Source organism: Monodon monoceros, unplaced genomic scaffold (genome assembly GCF_005190385.1).
Source record: "Monodon monoceros isolate NGI ecotype Baffin Bay Population unplaced genomic scaffold, NGI_Narwhal_1 Super_Scaffold_5, whole genome shotgun sequence".
Lineage (NCBI taxonomy): Eukaryota > Metazoa > Chordata > Mammalia > Artiodactyla > Monodontidae > Monodon > Monodon monoceros.
Window position 1 is genome coordinate 95043044 of NW_021703782.1, and position 19336 is coordinate 95062379.

The window sequence follows — 19336 nt, forward strand, 5'->3', positions numbered from 1 at the left end:
AATTCTTCCAGAGATCTGACATCATAACCTATGAAGTTCACCATGAGATGCTAGCCACTCAACTCTGATGGTGACTGACAGTGGTACTAATACCAGATTGTGGGTCAATCTCTCATGTATAAGAGGATGACCCAAAGGACAGAATGGTTAAATTAATTAAACAAGGAGGCCGGGGGCTTCCATGGTGGCGCAGTGGTTGAGAGTCTGCCTGCTAATGCAGGGGACACGGGTTCAATCCCTGGTCTGGGAGGATCCCACATGCCGCGGAGCAGCTGGGCCTGTGAGCCATAATTGCTGAGCCCGCGCGTCTGGAGCCTGTGCTCTGCAACAGGAGAGGCCGCGATAGTGAGAGGCCCACGCACCGTGATGAAGAGTGGCTCCCGCTTGCCACAACTAGAGAAAGCACTCGCACAGAAATGAGGACCCAACACAGCCAAAAATTAATTAATTAATTAATTAAAAGAAAAAGAAGTAACTGTTTAAAACAAAAAACAAAAAAACAAGGAGGCCATTAGATTGATGTGGCTTAACGCCTAGGTGACATATGTAAGCAAACCAAAATCTAAACATGTAAATGCCTCAAGGTTAAGAAATCAAAACACTAAGGACAACCAATCACAAACAGCCAACGAGGTTCTAGCTAGAGTCAACTGATAATTGCCTTACTTTGCTTCTGCCTTTTCTCTATAAAATTGTCCCAACCATTTCTGGTTTGATTTGAATTGATTTTTGCTCAAATAAACTCTTAAAAATTGTGATATAACTCAGTTTATCTTTTAACAACACATACCACAGGAGTGTGATTTTTCCTGCTACTTTAAGTTCCTTGACTCCTCTCTTTATTCATTCTTTTTACACCCAGTCCATTCTGTAAGACTCCACAACTGTGGAACAACAGAAAGATAGCCTCGTGTCAAGTTGACACATATCAGGCATTGGCAAGCATCCGGTCAGAACCTCAGTAACAGGTTTCCCCATGGTTGGAAATGTCATCGTGCTATTATTAAGAAATACCTGAAATTAGTGCTCTTTTATTACCAAAGGTCTTATAAGAAAGATTTCTCTCTCGAGCTCATTCTGATACTTCATAGATTATCATCTTCCACATATTTTTTGCAAAAACTTCCATTGTACTAAACCAACTTCCAAAACCTCCATCCTTTTCCTTGAAAACACACACTTTTGAGCACCTATGTGTGTTTTCCAAAAAACCTAAGTGATTTGGACGCATTCTCCTTGACAAACTTGGAGTTCTGGGCTTGTGTGAAAACATTCCACCCTTTCATGTTTTCCAGACAGTGTCTAATTGGAATGGAAACTAGCACAGAATTGGGTGTTTGGTGAAGGAGATGACATGTGGCCCTCTTAGAACTAAGGTGTGATGTCACTCACTAAGGTGAAGACTCTGTTGACTGATGCCTTTTTGACCAGGGATTAGTGAGGTGTGGTGGGCAGAGCACTGGACTGGGAGTCAGGAGGCTCAGATTCCAGTCCTAGTATAGCTGCTACCTTTCTGTTTCACCCTGTGCATTTCATTTTACACCAATCTGGTTGGATTCCTTATCCATACTATAAACCCTCCCCACCTGAGTCTTGTTTTCACTAAGCTAGATCTATCAACTTAGAAAGTCTTAGTATAGGGGCTAAGGGATATACAATTGAAAAGGAAATTGCAGGGGGATGGCAAAGTGTCAGCTTTCTACACAAACGCTAGATGGACAACAAACAGAAAGTTCTGTAGAAGAAACAGAGGAGGAATCACTTAATTTTGCTTGGTTAGTTCATTCATTCAAGGGAAGATTTTATGCAGAAGAGTGAAATAATCTGATTAATATTTTATGAGATCTCTCTGGCTTCTGTGTAGACAATGGATCATAGAGGACATAAGAGGAAGCAGAAGGGGTAGGTAGGAGACTAATCAAATACAGCAGGGCTCCCCAACCCCCATGCCTCAGACCGGTGCCTGTTAGGAACCGGGCTGCACAGCGGGAGCTGAGTGGCAGGCGAGCGAGCAAAGCTTCATCTGCCGCTCCCCATCGCTCCCCATCGCTTGCATTGCCGCCTGAACCATCCCCCTCCTGACCCCATCCATGCAAAAATTTTCTTCCACAAAACCGGTCCCTGGTGCCAAAAATATTGGGGACTGCTGAAATACAGGCATACCTCATTTTATTGTGCTTCACTTTATTGAGCTTTGCAGTAATAAATTAAGATACTGTGCTTTTTACAAATTGAAAATCTGTGGCAACCCTACATCAAACAATTCTACGAGTGCCATTTTTCCAACAGCATTTGCTCGCTTTATGTCTCTGTGTCACATTTTTGGTAATTCTTGCAATATTTCAAACTTTTTCATTGTTATTATATTTGTTACAGTTATCTGTGATCAGTGATCTTTGATGTTACTGCAAAGTAACGTAATCTTTTGTTATTGCAAAAAGATTATGACTCCCTGAAGGCTTAGATGATTGGTTCGCATTTTTTAGCAATAAGATATTTTTTAATCAAGGCATGTACATTAATTTTTAGACATAATGCTATTGCACACTTAATAGACTATAGTACAATGTAAAGCTAACTTTTATATGCACTGGGAAACCAAAAAATTCATATGGCTCACTTATTACCCTGGTCTCAAACTGAACCCACAATATCTCCAAGGTATACCTATAGTTCAGATAAGAAATGTTATTGGATTGGGCTATGGTGATGGCATTAGAAATGCAGGCAATTTAGAGTAAATAATGAATGGGGAATTATTAAAACTTACCAATAGATTGATTGTGGCTAGTGAAGAAAAAGATGGAATGAAGAATGATTCAAGGATTTTGGCTTTAACAATTGAGTTGGTTTTGTTCCCATTTACTAAAATGGCAGAGATTGGGAGTAGAATATGTTGGAAGTGAAATGAGAGTCAGTATTTTAGACATGTACATTTTGCAACTTCCAAGTACAGATATCAAAAAGAATATTGAGTATATGGATTTGACTCCCAAAGCGGTCTGGGCTAGAGATAAAATTCAGGAGTGATAAGCATTTAGATGATACTTGATAAGCCTCAGAGACAGGTACCGTTTGAACTGATTCTTGAAGGATGAGTAGGACTTTGCCAATGATTGAGAATATGGACAAGGGGTGTAAATGCAAAGGGGACTGAGTGAGAAAAGGCAGGGAGGTGAAGAGGCCAGGCCAAGGTCTACTAGGTTCTCTGGGCATGAGCTTAGACCACTGCAGAACACTCTTTGTGACGGCAACACTACCTTCTCTCTAGAAACATCCACTAGCCATCCTAGGTCCCTGGACAGTTGGGTTCAAAGCCAATAAAGCATTACAGCTAAGTGGTGGGAATGTAAAATGGTGCAGCCGCTATGGAAAACAGTATGGAGGTTCCTCAAAAAACTAGAAATAGAGTTGCCATATGACCCAGCAATCTCACTACTGGGAATATCTCCAGACAAAACTGTAATTCGAAAAGATACCTGCACCCCTATGTTCATAGCAGCACTATTTACAATAGCCAAGACATGGAGGCAACCTAAATGTCCATCAAAAAATGAATGGAGGGCTTCCCTGGTTGCGCAGTGGTTGAGAGTCCGCCTGCCGATGCAGGGGACACGGGTTCGTGCCCTGGTCCGGGAAGATCCCACGTGCTGCGGAGCGGCTGGGCCTGTGAGCCATGGCCGCTGAGCCTGCGCGTCCGGAGCCTGTGCTCCGCAGCGGGAGGGGCCACAACAGTGAGAGGCCCGCGTACCGCAAAAAAAAAAAAAAAAAAAAAATGAATGGATAAAGAAGATGTGGTATATGTATACAATGGAATACTACTCAGCCTTAAAAATGAGTGAAATAATGCCATTTGCAGTAACACGGATGCAACTAGAGATTATCATACTAAGTGAAGTAAGTCAGAAGGAAAAAGAAAAATACAATATGATATCACTTGCATGTGGAAGCTAAAATATGACACAAATGAACTTATCTATGAAACAGAAACAGACACAAACATAGAGAATAGACTTGTGGTTGCCAAGGGGGAGGGGGTTAGAGGAGGGCTGGAATGGGAGTTTGGGATTATCAGATGCAAACTATTATATGTAGAATGGATAAACAACAAGGTCCTACATTACAGCACAGGGAACTATACTCAATATCCTGTGATAAACCATAATGGAAAAGAATATGAAAAAGAATATATGTATGTATAACTGAATCACTTTGCTGTACACCAGAAACTAGCACAACACTGTAAATTAACTATATTTCAATTAAAAAAAAACTAAAGGATTATAGCTAAGGATAATGATAGAGCCTACAGTTGATTTCACTTTTCCTCAAACCAGAGAAAATTTCCCTAATTTTTAAAAATAACATTAAATTCATTAGTGTTTGTCTTTTCCCACGTCTGGCAACTTCATCCAGCGTAATTCAGTTCAGACTTCAGTGTCACTACCTGGGAGAGTAGGATAGATTAAAAGCAATTTAGAGATTACTTGTCACATTTAATTTGTCTTTGGTGAGGGATTTTGAGTTTATTTCTGAACTTTTTTGTTTCAAATCAGTTCCAAAAATAAGCCATGATGTCCTTCTTTTAGACTCTGCCCAGCAGAAAGTGTTCCTACAACACAAGAATTCAGGAACCCTCTGGCCCCATGTTACCTTAGGTTTTATTATCTCAGGATGTTCCCACAAGTCTCCTCCTCCATAAGTAGAGTTCTCGCTCTCTCTGCCCTCTCTGTCTCTGTCTCTCACTCCTGAGTTCATCGGCTCTCATTCTCACTCCTGCTCTCATGCTTGCCCTAGTAAACTAGAAGACTCTGATATGGTCCAGCTTGATATTTTCACTTTAGAGGTGATGCATCACTTTTCCATTGCTGCCGTAACAAGTTACTATAACCTTAGTGGCTTAAAACAACTCAAAGACTGTATCTTACAGTCTACACTTTGCAAGTTTGGTATGAGTCTCACAGGGCTAAAAGCAAGGTGTTGTAAGCCTGTGTCCCTTTTTGGATAGTCTAGGGGGAAATCAATTCAGTCTCACGTGGTTATGGCACTTAGATCTCTGTCTCCTTGCTGGGGACTTCTCTTAGACCTCCACATCTCAGAAACCACTACAGGGTGTCAAAACTCGCTCACACTGTATCTCTCTTGCCTACTCTTCTGCTTTTCTCCTTTATTCCTAAGGGCTCATCTAGAATAACCTCCCCACCTCAAGATCTTTAACCTTAATCCCATAAAGTCTCTTTTGCCCTGTTACCTTGGAATGTATTCATGGGCTCTGGGAATTAGGGGCTGGACATCTTTGGGGAACATTATTCTGCCTATCACAGTTGAGAAAACTGAGGCTCAGAAGATCAGCATGCCTTGTCCACGATCAATAAATAAAGTTTAAATCTGAATCCAGGAGTGAGATTTCTAACTTCAAGTTCCTTCCACTATGAAAAAAAAATGCATGCAGCTCAAGTATGAGTTTTGGTCAATCCTAAGGGTAGAATGATGTTTTGGGATGAATACAGTCTGTAAGATAAGGCACACATGGATTTAGAAGCTTATTCCTCCACGCACCAGCCACTTGACATTGAACAAATCAGTTTACACCTCTGAGCCACAATTTTCTCACCTATAAAATGAAAAGGATAGGACCCATGTAGCAGGGATTTAAGGAGCATTTAATAAGCTGTTTCTTGAGCACTTAGCACAGGGTTTACATAAAAAAAAAATTCACTGAAAGGGCCAATTTCAGTTCCTATATTGCACAGATGAGAAGACATGCCCAGAGAGGAGGAGCAATTGGACAAGGTCATACAGTGGGTTAGTGGCAAACCCCAAGCCAGATTACACAATGGCATGAGAATTTGGAGGGAGGGTAATTACAAGAATGAAATTCCACACCTGCTTTCTACAACATTCCACAACCAGCCTGGAGGCTGAGCCTCTTCATTCCCTTCTACCGGGGCATCCCACAGGAATTAGAGGCTGAAAGGCAGGCATGCTGGATTCATCTGATGTGACAACTTTGGTCTTCCTTGTCATTTTCAGTTTCCACATTCTTCTGTGAACCTCTGCCCTACAGCCCAATCGATGTCAGCTCACTTAGCGTTAAATGCTTCCTGCACACCGAGCCATTTTGCATGCGCTTAGTAAAAATGGAGCCATCCAGCATCAATTCACATGAAATAATTTTCCACTTCATGTCAACCGAAAATCACCAATTTCCTGCTACAAGTGACACTTAGTACTGGGAGGCACTTGGAGTCGCTATGCGTTATCGTCGCCTAGGCTGCTTGCCTTTGTGTGACCAAATCCAATATCTAGAGAGAATATGGATCAAAACTCTATTTTCATGTAATTAAATATAAGGATTAAAATCTAGCCCATCTTCTTATCAAGCTGAAATTTTTTCACCACCTAAAGACAAAAAATAAATTGTCATTGCGTTTGTAACTCCAATGGGGCAGGTCAGAGCAGAACTGTTCAATCATTCGATGAGCGTATAGAGATCTCCTATGTTCTAGTCACTTGCAAACACAAAGATAAATAAAATAAAATCTCTACTCTTAAAAGAATCTTACTGTCCAGCAGGGATTGTTAAATATGTATATAGTCAACTACAATAAAAGGCATATTTAATCATATGCAGCTGTTAAAATATTATGTCTTACGTTGAGGGTCCCCTACCCCCAGGCCGCGGACCGGTACCGGTCCTGTTAGGAACCAGGCCGCACAGCAGGAGGTGAGTGGCGGGCAACTGAGCGAAGCTTCATCGGCGGCTCCCCATTGCTACCCATCCCTCGCATTACCTCCTGAGCCATACCCCGCCCCCAGGCTCCCGTCGTCCGTGGAAAAATTGTCTTCCACAAAATCGGTCCCTGGTGCCAAAAAGGTTGGGGACCTCTGTCTTAAGCTAATGATGTTCAAATACTTTCAACTGTGAAAATCTTCATTTAAGTGCAATGCAGTAAATAAAACTGATAACAGGGGACCTGCAGTGGCTGAAGTGGGAACAAGAGACCTGGGGACCTAGCCATTAACACATTATAGTTTCTGATAGCTCTTCATAATATATTTAAAAGGATCTGTTTTTACAATATTTGTAACTGCTTTATTGAATGTACTGATCTGTAGATACAAGTAGAAAGTAATTCTTATCATTACCTCTTTAACTTACACTATAGACTGATTTTTCTCATACTCTTGGTTTGTATCTAGGGGGATTCTGTAGTTTCTCTGGTCCTTCTCAGGTATTAATAAATAATCTTGTTTCCCAGCTCATTGTGGAACTAAAGCCAATCTCAGCCAATTAAAAATTTGTTCCCTTTCCCAAGCTTTGGTCCACAAAATTGGAAAATGCAGGGAAAAGTAAAGAGACTTGTCATCTTTCTCTTCCTCATTTCCCCATCACGTTCTTCTATTCCACTTCCCCCACTTATTACGACTCCTATGACTTCTCCTGGAATGGAGAGCGCTAGGGTGATGTGACAGAACAAAGAGGCAAAGAATGTCTTACTTGGCCACCAGGGCTGCCATATACAGTTGTGTAGGTTGCGTACTGCACAAGGGTCCCCAGCCAATGGAACATGGAATGTAGCTCACTCTGCTTGGGAAGCTACACTTACCAAGTACTCTGGTGTGGAGCTGCATCCATATAAGGGAAGGAAACATTTTTATAAATTATCATCTTGTTTTATCACCGGGTTCTGTGCTGCCTCCAAAAGGAGGGTATGTCTTTTATAAAATTTTCACACGGTATATAGGGATAGAGGCAACCTTGTTGACCAGTACAATTTAAAGCTGACATTGGACTAAAGGTGGCAGGTGTTCAAAGACTGGTTCTTTCCTTTGTGAGGTGCTTTGGGAGTTATTAGGCATTCTCCAACTCTAGGACCCTCCCGTTTGTTGATCTCTGATTCCAATGGCTGAATATTTCTGATCACACTTCAGTCCTGCAACCCAAACCTTCACCCCACACAGACCACCTCTGTTGGGTCTCCTCATGCTGCAGGAGGTCTTTGAATAAAGTCCCTTTCAGGACATCTGGAGGCTTATTCCCTTGCCTGCCCCAGGGACAGACAGCCCTTCCTCCATCTAGGAAGTGGGACTCCATAGACACCCCAGCCCCTGACCCAGTTGCCAAAGACTCCTCAGCAAGTCTCTCCCTGTTAGGCCCTTTCAGGAATTAATCAAATTCCTGTCTCCATATTCACCAAAGTCCAGGACATTTAAATGATGTTCTGAAGTCTCCTCCATCTCAATCAATCCTCTAGCATCTCCTCTGTACCCACACCTGGAGGATAAACCAAGTGGCAAAGCCAGTTCCACAGCTCTTACCCTATCTGACATCAATAGGTGGTACCTGATAATCTGGGCCTTTGGAGCATCTGCTGAGACTTAAAGACATAAGGAAATGTCTTGGTACATAATGTTTAATGACATGAGTAAATTCTCAAGTAATAATAAATGGAAAGACAGATAAACATATAAACTTGAATGTATGTATATATGTGCATATTGTGTGTATACGTGTGTATCTATATACTTTATCTATTGATCCATCTATCATCTATATCTGTCCTTATAGAACCAGATGAGGTGGAGGAGTGGTGGATACTGTTGAGATCTCATTTAAAATATGACTTATGGGGAATTCCCTGGTGGTCCAGTGGTTAGGACTCTGTGCTTTCACTGCTGAGGTCCCGGGTTCAACCCCTGGTCAGGGAACTAAGATCCCACAAGCCATGTGGTGCGGCCAAAAAAATATAAAATAAAATATCAATAAAATAAAATAATAAATGGCTTCATAGAGCTGTCAGTGGTAATTTAAAAAATAAAATAAAATAAAATAAAATATGATTTATGGGGCTTCCCTGGTGGCGCAGTGGTTGAGAGTCCGCCTGCCGATGCAGGGGACACGGGTTCGTGCCCCGGTCTGGGAAGATCCCACATGCTGCAGAGCGGCTGGGCCCGTGAGCCATGGCCGCTGAGCCTGCGCGTCCGGAACCTGTGCTCCGCAGCGGGAGAGGCCACAACAGTGAAAGGTCCGCGTACCGCAAAAGAAAAAAATATATATATATGATTTATGCAGCACCTGTGAATGTCACTTAGGGGCCCTGCCTACAACTCAAAGACATAGGATATAAATTCTAGGCGCAACCTGTATTAGTTTCCTTTTGCTGCTTTAACAAATTACCACCAACATAGTGACTTAAAACAGCACGGGTTTATTATCTTAATGTTCTGGAGGTCAGAAATCTGAAAAAAAGGGTCTTACAAGGCTAAAATCAAGGTGTCACTAGAGCTGATTCCTTCTGGAGGCTCTAGGAGGGAGTCTGTTTTCTTGCCTACAATAGTTTCTAGAGTCTGTCTACATTCCTGGGCTCATGGTCCCATATCATCCAACGTCTGCTTCTGTCATCACGTGTTTTCTCTAACTTTGACACTCTTGCCTCCTTCTTATAAAGACTCATGATTTCATGGGACTCACCCAGGTAATCCAGGGTGGACTTCCCATCTCAGGATCCTTTTATTACTTCTGGTCCATTTTGCCATGTAAGGTAATGTGTTCATAGGTATTGGGGATTAAGACGTGGACATCTTTGATGGGTTTCTAGTATTCTGCCTACCACACTAGCCTTAACAGGATGCCATAGATAGAGAAAATGAAAAATGGTAACAAATATGACAGCTTTAAAGTATGAACTTGGGTGAGTTACTTAAGCCCAGTCAGCCCTCAGTTTCTTCATCTATAAAGTAATAGTACCTGCCTCATGCAATTGTTACTAGTGTTAAATGAGTTACTATTTTCAAAATACTGAGGACAGGGCTGGCTCATGGAGAGTGCTAGATAAGTGGTTTTTAAAAGTCACAATGGCGGGAATTCCCTGGTGGTCCAGTGGTTAGGACTTGGCGCTTTCACTGCCAAGGGCTCGGGTTCAATCCCTGGTCGGGGAAATAAGACCGCCAAAAAAAAAAAAAAACAGAGCTTAAAAAAAAAAGTCACAAGGGAGGACACTCTACATTACAAAGTAGACTAGGGATCCAGCTGCTTCTTATTTGGCCGACAATGTGTTACATATTCCAGGATTAATAGCAGCAGGGGCTTATTAACTTAATGGACGTTAATAAATCTCTGGAGTGAGTCTGATACAATAGTATATGCATTTACTATTTTTTTAAGAAAATAATCTAAAACATTAACAGTTCTCATGTGAGATTATGGGTGATTTTTATACTCTTCTTTATAGTTGATCTATGTTCTATATTTTGTTCAATTAACTATATATCAGTTATATCAGAGGAAAAAAATAATGCATGCAATTTAAACATTTATAAATATAAAGAGATCAGAGGTTTTTTCCTGGGTTCCTGGACTTGATTTCTGATGTGTGGAGGACAGGGTTCCCTACACATTCAAGCAATGCTCCAATACCAGCTGGGTGTCCTATAATTCAATTAAATTCTGACACTGTCTACCTGGAAATGGCATCAGATTCACAGGTTGATGGCTCAGTCCCACAAGACTGCCCCACACTCCCTTCAGATGTCTGTTGCAAGCCCAGGTTATTCCTCACATTTCTGAGCAACTGGCTATAGGTTGTACATTCCCATGATGTTCTCCTTGGACGTCAAAGTCAGTTGCAAGTCCAGGCTGTTACTTGCACTTCTGACTGACTGGCTATAAACAGGAGGCTCCCAAGACCCCTCCTCGGGTTCTATTAATTTGCTAGTGTGCCTCACAGAATTCAGAGAAACATTTCACTTACTGGATTACCAGTTTATTATAAAAGAATATAACTCAAGAATAGCCAAACGGAAGTGATGCATAGGGCAAGGGCACAAGCTTCCCTGCGCTCTCAGAGTACGCCTCCGTCCCCAAATCTCCACTTGTTCACCAACCTCGGAACCCAGTCTACTGGAAGCCCTTGGTACCCAGTCCACTGGATTTTTATGGAGGCTTCAATACAGAGGCATGATTGATTAAATCATTTGCCACTGGCAATTAAGCACAATCTCTAACCCCTCTCTCTTCCCAGGAAGTCAGGGAATGAGATAGAAAGTTCCAGCCCTCTTATCTCCTGGCCAGTTCTCAGGGCAGTCAGCCCCACCCTTAGGTGTGGTCAGAAGTCACCTTATTAACATAACAAAATATACCTTGATCACTCCGATCTATTAGGAAATTCCAAGGGTTCTAGGAACTCTGTGCCAGAAAGTAGGGGGCGGGGATGAAGACCAAATATATATTTCTTATTATAAATCACAGTATCATTAGTCATTGGAGAAAAACAGAAAAATAAAAGTGTCTACACGCTATTCAAGCCATGTAAACAAAACCAAGACAATAATCCTTAACGGACCTCTATCGACCATTGGATACAATCTAGACACACAGATCTAGCATTTAAGACTTTTTAGAAACCAGCTCAAATCACCCTGCACACTGTAATTTTTCCCATTCCCTTGTAGCTGTGAATCAATCTAGCAAAGCCCTATTTAGAAGCTGTGATGTGAAGCTCTACATTGTGTTCTGGGTCTGCAACCACTACAGCAAACCCTTTCTATGCTCAAGTAATTAATAATCTAAAAGAAGGGGTAGAGTTCTATACAACAAAAGACAAAAAAAATGGTCTCAATGGCATCTTTGTTATTGTTATCATCAAATGCTATGAGACATGATTGATCCTAATAGGGCTAGGGCTGGCTTCTGGGATATGCAACCTGGGCAGTGAGCACCCTGGCTTAGGAGGGCCCATGCTTAGTGCAGAGCTAAGTGCAGAGCTAAGAATTTCAAGCTGCAGTTGGCTTGAAATTCTTTTTTTGTTTGTTTTGTTTTTTTTGCAGTACACGGGCCTCTCACTGTTGTGGCCTCTCCCGTTGCGGAGCACAGGCTCCGGACGTGCAGGCTCAGCGGCCATGGCTCACGGGCCCAGCCGCTCCGTGGCATGTGGGATCCTCCCGAACCGGGGCACGAACCCGTGTCCCCTGCATCGTCAGGCGGACTCTCAACCACTGTGCCACCAGGGAAGCCCGAAATTCTTAACCATTTCTGAACAAGGAGCCATGCATTTTCATTTTGCACTGGGTGGGCCCCACAAATTACGTAAACAGTCCTGAAAACGGGTCTGAGAGTGGAGGGCAATTGGACGTGGAGGCTCCAAGTACATCATCATTGAGAAACACCAATCAAGTGGCCAAATCCACAGGGTTTACTTTGCCTCTCCTACGCTTTGGACACCACGCTAAGAACTACATGTACGTATATGTATATACACACATCCACTTTCTCTATCAGTATATATGCACACACACTTAAAATTTCACCAGTTCATAGCTAGCTACTTGCTTCTTCTCCACCAACCATCTACCTTACCATTTATCTCTCCATAGGTGCAACAGGAAAAGATTTTCTACGAATTTAACTTCCTTTGCCTTCTCACTCTCCCTCCTTCCCTCCCTCCCTTCCTTGATCCCTTCCTCCTTTTCTTCCTTCTTCCTTTTTGTTGATTAATGAGGTTCTATGACTCTTAAGTCCTTATGTCAACTTCAGTGGGCCTCACTTGGGCTGCTTATTTCAAATGCAGATTTTTATACTTCAGTCCTAGAAATTCTGATCAGTAAGCCTGAATTGGGGCTGCAGGAATCTACACTGAAAACACACACACACACACACACACACACACACACACACACACACACACACACACACACACACACCCCAGGTGATTCCGGTGCCTACCAGAACGTTGAGGAACATTGCTCAAGTGTGATCCAATCCCCTCACCTAATGGTTCTCAGAAACTGAAACCGAGAAAGTAACCCCCCTAAAAGTCAAATGTTGATTTGCTAACAATTTTGAAGAAGGAAGGTCCATACCTGACCATCTAATTTGTACTTCAGAGCCCTTAAAAGCATAAATTCTTGAAATCATGGAAATGCAAGTCTCCAAAAACGCTTGGGTGATCCCTAGGGGAATGCAGTGTTTGAGTCAAGTCACACCTTTTCATCTTCTTTTCCCACAGTGAAAATCAGACTGAAAAGAACACATGGGGGCATGCTGGAAGTGGGGAGAAATCAGAAAAGAGAAACTTGCAGCCCTGCCCCGGTGTGGAGACGAGAAGGCCTGGCTTCCCAGGGTCCAAGCTTCTTGCGCTGGGCAGTGCTCCACGTGCCAGTCAGGATGTTTTTTTTTTTTAAATACAAACCTCCCTGGACACCCTTAGCCCTGACACAGCACCTTCCACGTGGAGTGTGGCGTGATGGGGACACATGAACACTGAGATTGGACGGTCTAGAATTCACCTCCTGTCTCTGGCACACCGCCTTCAAGCTGTGTAACCCGCAGCAAATCATTTCAGCTCTCCGTGCCTTGGTTTCAAGATTTATCAAAATGACAGAATGGTAATGAACACACAGGGCTTGTGGTTGAGAGACTGTATATAATACTAACACATTAAGAGAACAGGCTGTGAAGTTGGAAACCTAAGTTCAAATACTGGCTCCTCTTCTTAATAGCTGTGACCTTGAGGAGGTTACTTCGCTCTCTGGGACAGATAAGGATTATGATCACACATTCCTTGTGGGTGATGGCTCAGATGAAACAATGTATCGAATGCTGTTGACTAAGCACCTAGCAAGGACTCAATGAATGTAAGTTGTATGAAGCATGGTAGATGCTCGATAAAGCAATGGGAAATCAAATGAATGGGAAAAAGGAGAATTTGAGGCAAAGTGGAGTTAACACAAAGCAATGTGTCTTTTCTCCTCTCCAAGAACGCTCTCTGAACCCAGTGAATTTCCACTGATGGGGGAGAAGCTGGGATGGCAGACCAGATTAGGGTAATTGCCTTCCTTGGAAGCTGAAAAGTTACAGTTAGTTTGCCTCCGGCACCTCTATTACTGCAACTTCAATTCAATCCCCACATCCCACTGAAATAGTGAATGAAATTTAAAAGCTGCAGAAGAAGAGAAGGGAGAATTGCAGAGTGAAGCCAAAGTGCTTCAGGCTTCATTTGGATCCTGTCCTGCCATCTCCCCCACCCTGTCTCTGGCCCAGGCCTCCGCAAGCTTCCTCTCCTTCTGTCCTTTTTCGGGGGAAAAAGTCTTTGTCCCTGCAGTTGGCCGTGAGAAGTTCTTCTTTTCTTTTCCTTATGGGCAAGTGCAGGGGAAGGGTGAGCACGCTGAGGCATTGAGGGGGAGAGCCCAGAGGAATAAGAGAGCAGGGCTTTGGTCTCGGACTGAAAACACAAATAATACAGCTCTTGGTCAAGGTTCTCATCAAGTCACTGTAGCTGCCTCTTTACTTCCTTGTGTTTTCACCAGGCAGGGGGGTGTCCAGGCCCCAATGTCAAGGCCATGAGCAGTCAGATTTGGTATAAAGCCAGGCCATCAACACCTGCACAGTTTATCTGTTTCAACATTTGTAACACGGGATAAGATGGGTACAACACGTGGCACCATACGCTCAGTAAAATGCCCTTTTCTCGCTCTCGTCCTCATTCTTCTTCTTCTCTTCCACTACCTCTTTCTTCTTGTCCTTTTTCGTCCTTATGCTTTTCCTGCTCTTTCACTCTCTGTGTCTGCTAGCCAAAGTCAGGGGCCATGTTTTACTCAACTCTGCCTCCCCTGAGACCTTGTACACAGCAGATGCTCCATGGGTCCTTGTATAATGGAGAAAGAAAGAAACTCTCCACTGCCCTTTCTCTGCATATTAGAAAGCACTATCATATCTGTGTTCTTGCCAATGAGTACTAGCTAGTAAAATGCAAAACTTCTAAGTAAAGAATTAGAGAAACATAAAAACCTAGAACAACCCATGCACTGGCTTTGGCTCCAACTCTGACTTTACATAAAAGACACTGGAGACTCAGAGTAGAGTAGGGATTTATTTACAGCCCTTGTGGGGGGCAGGGGCAGAGTGATCTGTTTTTCTCCTCATCCATTTCAATTTCTCTATACCACGACATCTCCCTCTATGCAGGTGAGTCTCCTGATTGTCCCATTGATACATTCACTCATTTATTCATTCAGGAAAGAAATGTCTAATAGCACTTACAATGTGTCATGTAGTCATGGTGCTAGGTACCAAGGTCAACTATACATAAAAATAGGCCTGGGGCTTCCCTGGTGGCGCAGTGGTTGAGAGTCCGCCTGCCAATGCAGGGGACACGGGTTCGTGCCCTGGTCCGGGAGGATCCCGCATGCCGTGGAGCGGCTGGGCCCATGAGCCATGGCCGCTGAGCCTGCGCGTCCGGAGCCTGTGCTCTGCAACGGGTGAGGCCACAACAGTGAGAGGCCCGCGTACCGCAAAAAAAAAAACAACGCCTGAGTTTTACCCTCATAAAGCAAACGAAGGAGACTGCTGTTAACTGAAAACATGTAAACTCCACTGTACTCTTCTCAACATACGTGGATATATATTCAGTTTTACATAATAATAACGTGCTTTAAAGGAAAACTCTAAGATGCTAGGAGAGGGGAAAATAAAAGGTGAACACTATTTAACGGAGGCATGGAGGAAAGCATTTCTGACTGAATGACTTTTAAACAGAAGCCTAAAGATTAAAGAATATTCTTATGGGCAAGTTCCGCTAGTCCTCTACACCTCTGCTTATGTGGCTGGCCCATCTGGAATGCCCTTCTTTGTTTCTTCCTTCATCTAAGGTCCACATGTTCTTCAAGTCCCAGTACAAAGGCCACAAGTCTTCCCTTATCATTTTATTTTATTTTTATGTATTATTTTTTTTTGCGGTACACGGGCCTCTCACTGCTGCGGCCTCTCCCATTCCGGAGCACAGGCTCTGGATGCGCAGGCTCAGCGGCCATGGCTCACGGGCCCAACCGCTCCACGGCATGTGGGATCTTCCCGGACCGGGGCATGAACCCACGTCCCCTGCATCAGCAGGCGGACTCTCAACCACTGAGCCACCAGGGAAGCCCTTCCTGTATCATTTTAGCCCTGCACTTTCTAAAAGAAGATCAAGTCTTCCCTCCAAAAATACAATCTCATCATTTCAATGCATACTCAGCGAACACTTTGTCAGAGATGTTTGACTCCGTTTGCCAAGACAAATGCATCTGTATTCTTTATACGGATGAAACAGGTCCATGTTTATCTGGTTAACATTTATTAAAGCATGTTGGATTTGTATGAGCTGAGGCCTGGTCTAAGAAGTTCTACAGGCAACCTATTATGTAATTGCTTCATGGATATATATATATAATAGATTGATAGATAGATCGCCAGGTGTTATATACTGGAACAGTGAAATTTGCTGAAAAAATATAAAATCTTAATCAAGAGATTAGAAATGACAGAGCAGTGAAAAAAAGAAGGGTGAATTTGAAGATGGGAGACATGAATATAGATTCTACTTCTATTTTTTTTAATGACTTAAACAGCAACAATAACAACGAGACTAATCTCTAGGCTTTATGGAGCTCCTAATACATTCTAGGCATTGTGCTAAGAATTTCATGTAAATTACCATGTTAATCCTATTAAATAGGAATTATTATGAGTTTTACTCCAGTTTTTACAGATAAGGAAGCGGAAGCTTGGGGAAGTTAAGTAACTTTCTCAAGGTAACACACTTAATAAGTAATAAATGCAGTGTTTAAACTGGGTGGTTTAATTCTAGAACCCACGCTACATACGCACTTGAAAGTTCAGGGCAAGCTTAATAAGCATCTTAGCTATGGCTGGCAACAATTTTTGTAACCTAAAATAACAAGGGGAGTGGACCCAGTCAATGACAACTCAAGCACCTCTATTTTAAAGGGCTTCTTCTTTCTGTTCTTTCACTGCTTGGGAGGATCAAGAGACGCTTCCTAGAAGAGTTACAGGAAGATCTGGAATCTGGAGATATTTTCAGTCTCTTGGGTTCCTTTCACTTCATTCAAACCCCGGTCCTGCAATTCTTTGATTATTTATAGAGGATATTCCCAAAGGAAGGCAGCTCCATATTCTGCCTTAGAGATTGCAAAGAGAGATAAATAAAACATTCCTCATTCTCTTACTCGCTGGGGAAATTGGGGGCTGTGTTTACATCGCTTCCTTGGTATTTATCCTCCTGCTGACTGTTCCATCCCCTCTATTTCATCTTGTTATTTTACTTCCATTAGGGGAGCAGAAAAAACATGAGAAGCCATTCTGATCCACCCCAATCCTCAGAGGGCATTGCTCGGTCAAAGTCAGCATCCTCTCCCTTGTAATTTTCCCTACAAACATCTCATTCAAGAGGCATTTTCCTCCCTCTGAGTACTAATGTCCTGATGATGATAAAAATAAATAAATATCACACACATACACACACACACATCAAAACAAAACAGAAGGGGAGAAAAGAGAACAGAAAATCGATTGCACGCTTGGTTCATTTCATGTTTATATACTTCTGGATTTCCTTCCTGGGCTCCTGAGAATTGCCTAGTTAGCAGTTAGGAAGGGCTGGCGGGGTCACAGCAGTTTTAACGTGGCAGGCCTGTCTTCCCGTGGCTTTTCTTCTTTGGGAAGGGGCTGAGGTTTATTAAGAAATCTCCTGAACATATGAGCTCCTTTATTTACCCATCACGTCCATAGAGACATTGATGCAGTCCATTTTGTGTGGGGAACTGACAGGATTACTTGTTATTTTCAGTACTTTTCCGGAAATAGCAGCTTCGCTTCAAGAAAATCCTGCGGTTGGTTAAAACAATTTTGATCACCGGAGCCCTTATTTGCTTAATTTTTCTTTGCCCTGGCTCTTCAGTGAAGGACACATACTCCGAGCATCTAGCTGTGTATTAAGATCTATACCGAGCACTTTCCATGTGTTATTCCACTTGATTAAATAAACAAATATATTGAAGTAAACAGCAATGTCCTAATGCTATAGATGGAGAAACTGAGACTCAGTATATACATAATTCTGATTGGGAGACTGTGAGAAATCTTTGCAGCTCATTGATATAAATTTACTTCCCTCTGATAAGTTTCTTTTTAAATTTTATTTTAGAGTTCATTTAAAATGTTGTGTTCATCTCAGGTGTACAGCAAAGCGATTCATTTATACATATACATATATCCATTCTTTTTCAGATTCTTTTCCCATATAGGTTATTACATAATATTGAGTATAGTTCCCTGTGCTATACAATAGGTCCTTGTTGATTATCTATTTTATATACAGTAGTGTGTATTTGTTAATCCCAAACTCTTAATTTATCCCTCCCCCCCACCCCAACATGTTTCCCTTTGGTAACCATAAGTTTATTTTCGAAGTCTAATAGGTTTTAAAAGGCAATGGGGTACAGCTGACATCACTGGGTTTTTGAATACTAGATTTGTGTCCCTTACAAGATACACGGCCTTAAGCAAAAAACATGAAACTATCTAACTCTTATTTTCCTCCCCTCTGTGGTATAAAAGGGACTGTATGAAAAAATTTTTTAATTTATTTTTTAAATTAATTAATGTTTTAACATCTTTATTGGAGTATAATTGTTTTACCATGGTGTGTTAGTTTCTGCTTTATAACAAAGTGAATCAGCTATACGTATACATATATCCCCATATCTCTTCCCTCTTGTGTCTCCCTCCCTCCCACCCTCCCTATCCCACCCCTCTAGGTGGTCACAAAGCACCGAGCTGGTCTCTCTGTGCTATGCGGCTGCTTCCCGCTAGCTATTGATTTTACGTTTGGTAGTATATATATGTCCATGTCACTCTCTCACTTTGTCCCAGCTTACCCTTCCCCCTTCCCATGTCCTCAAATCCATTCACTAGTAGGTCTGCATCTTTATTCCCATCCTGCCCCTAGGTTCTTCATGACCTTTTTTTTTTTTATAGATTCCATATATATGTGTTAGCATATGGTTTTTGTTTTTCTCTTTCTGACTTACTTCACTCTGTATGGAGACTGTATGAAATTATGATACAGAAATCAGATACAGAAATTCTGGCTCCACCATTTACTAATGCTATGTCTTAGGTTAGCTTTCCCAAAAGCAATGCTTGGAATGAGGATTCATGCATGTGTTATTTATTAAGGACATGCTCCCAGGAGAGAATGATAAGGGAGAAGTAGGAGAGGGATGGGATGAAATCAAGCAAGGGTGAGATGTCAGGTGAGTCCGCATCTCAGCCTGATCCCACAGGGAGCTCTGGAGCATAGTCCTCCTCAGTTTGTCCTCACTCAAGGCAAAGGAGCTGGATTTTCACACTGTCATCCCTGTCTGTCACTGGTAAGAGCCGCCCGAGAAGGCTATGAACTCCCAGGTACTTTTGACTCTCTGCTTGTGCTGGGCAGTGGCCAGAGGTAAGACAGACATAAGAGGATCTGGGTGGTGCACTCTGTGGTTCTGGGTATGA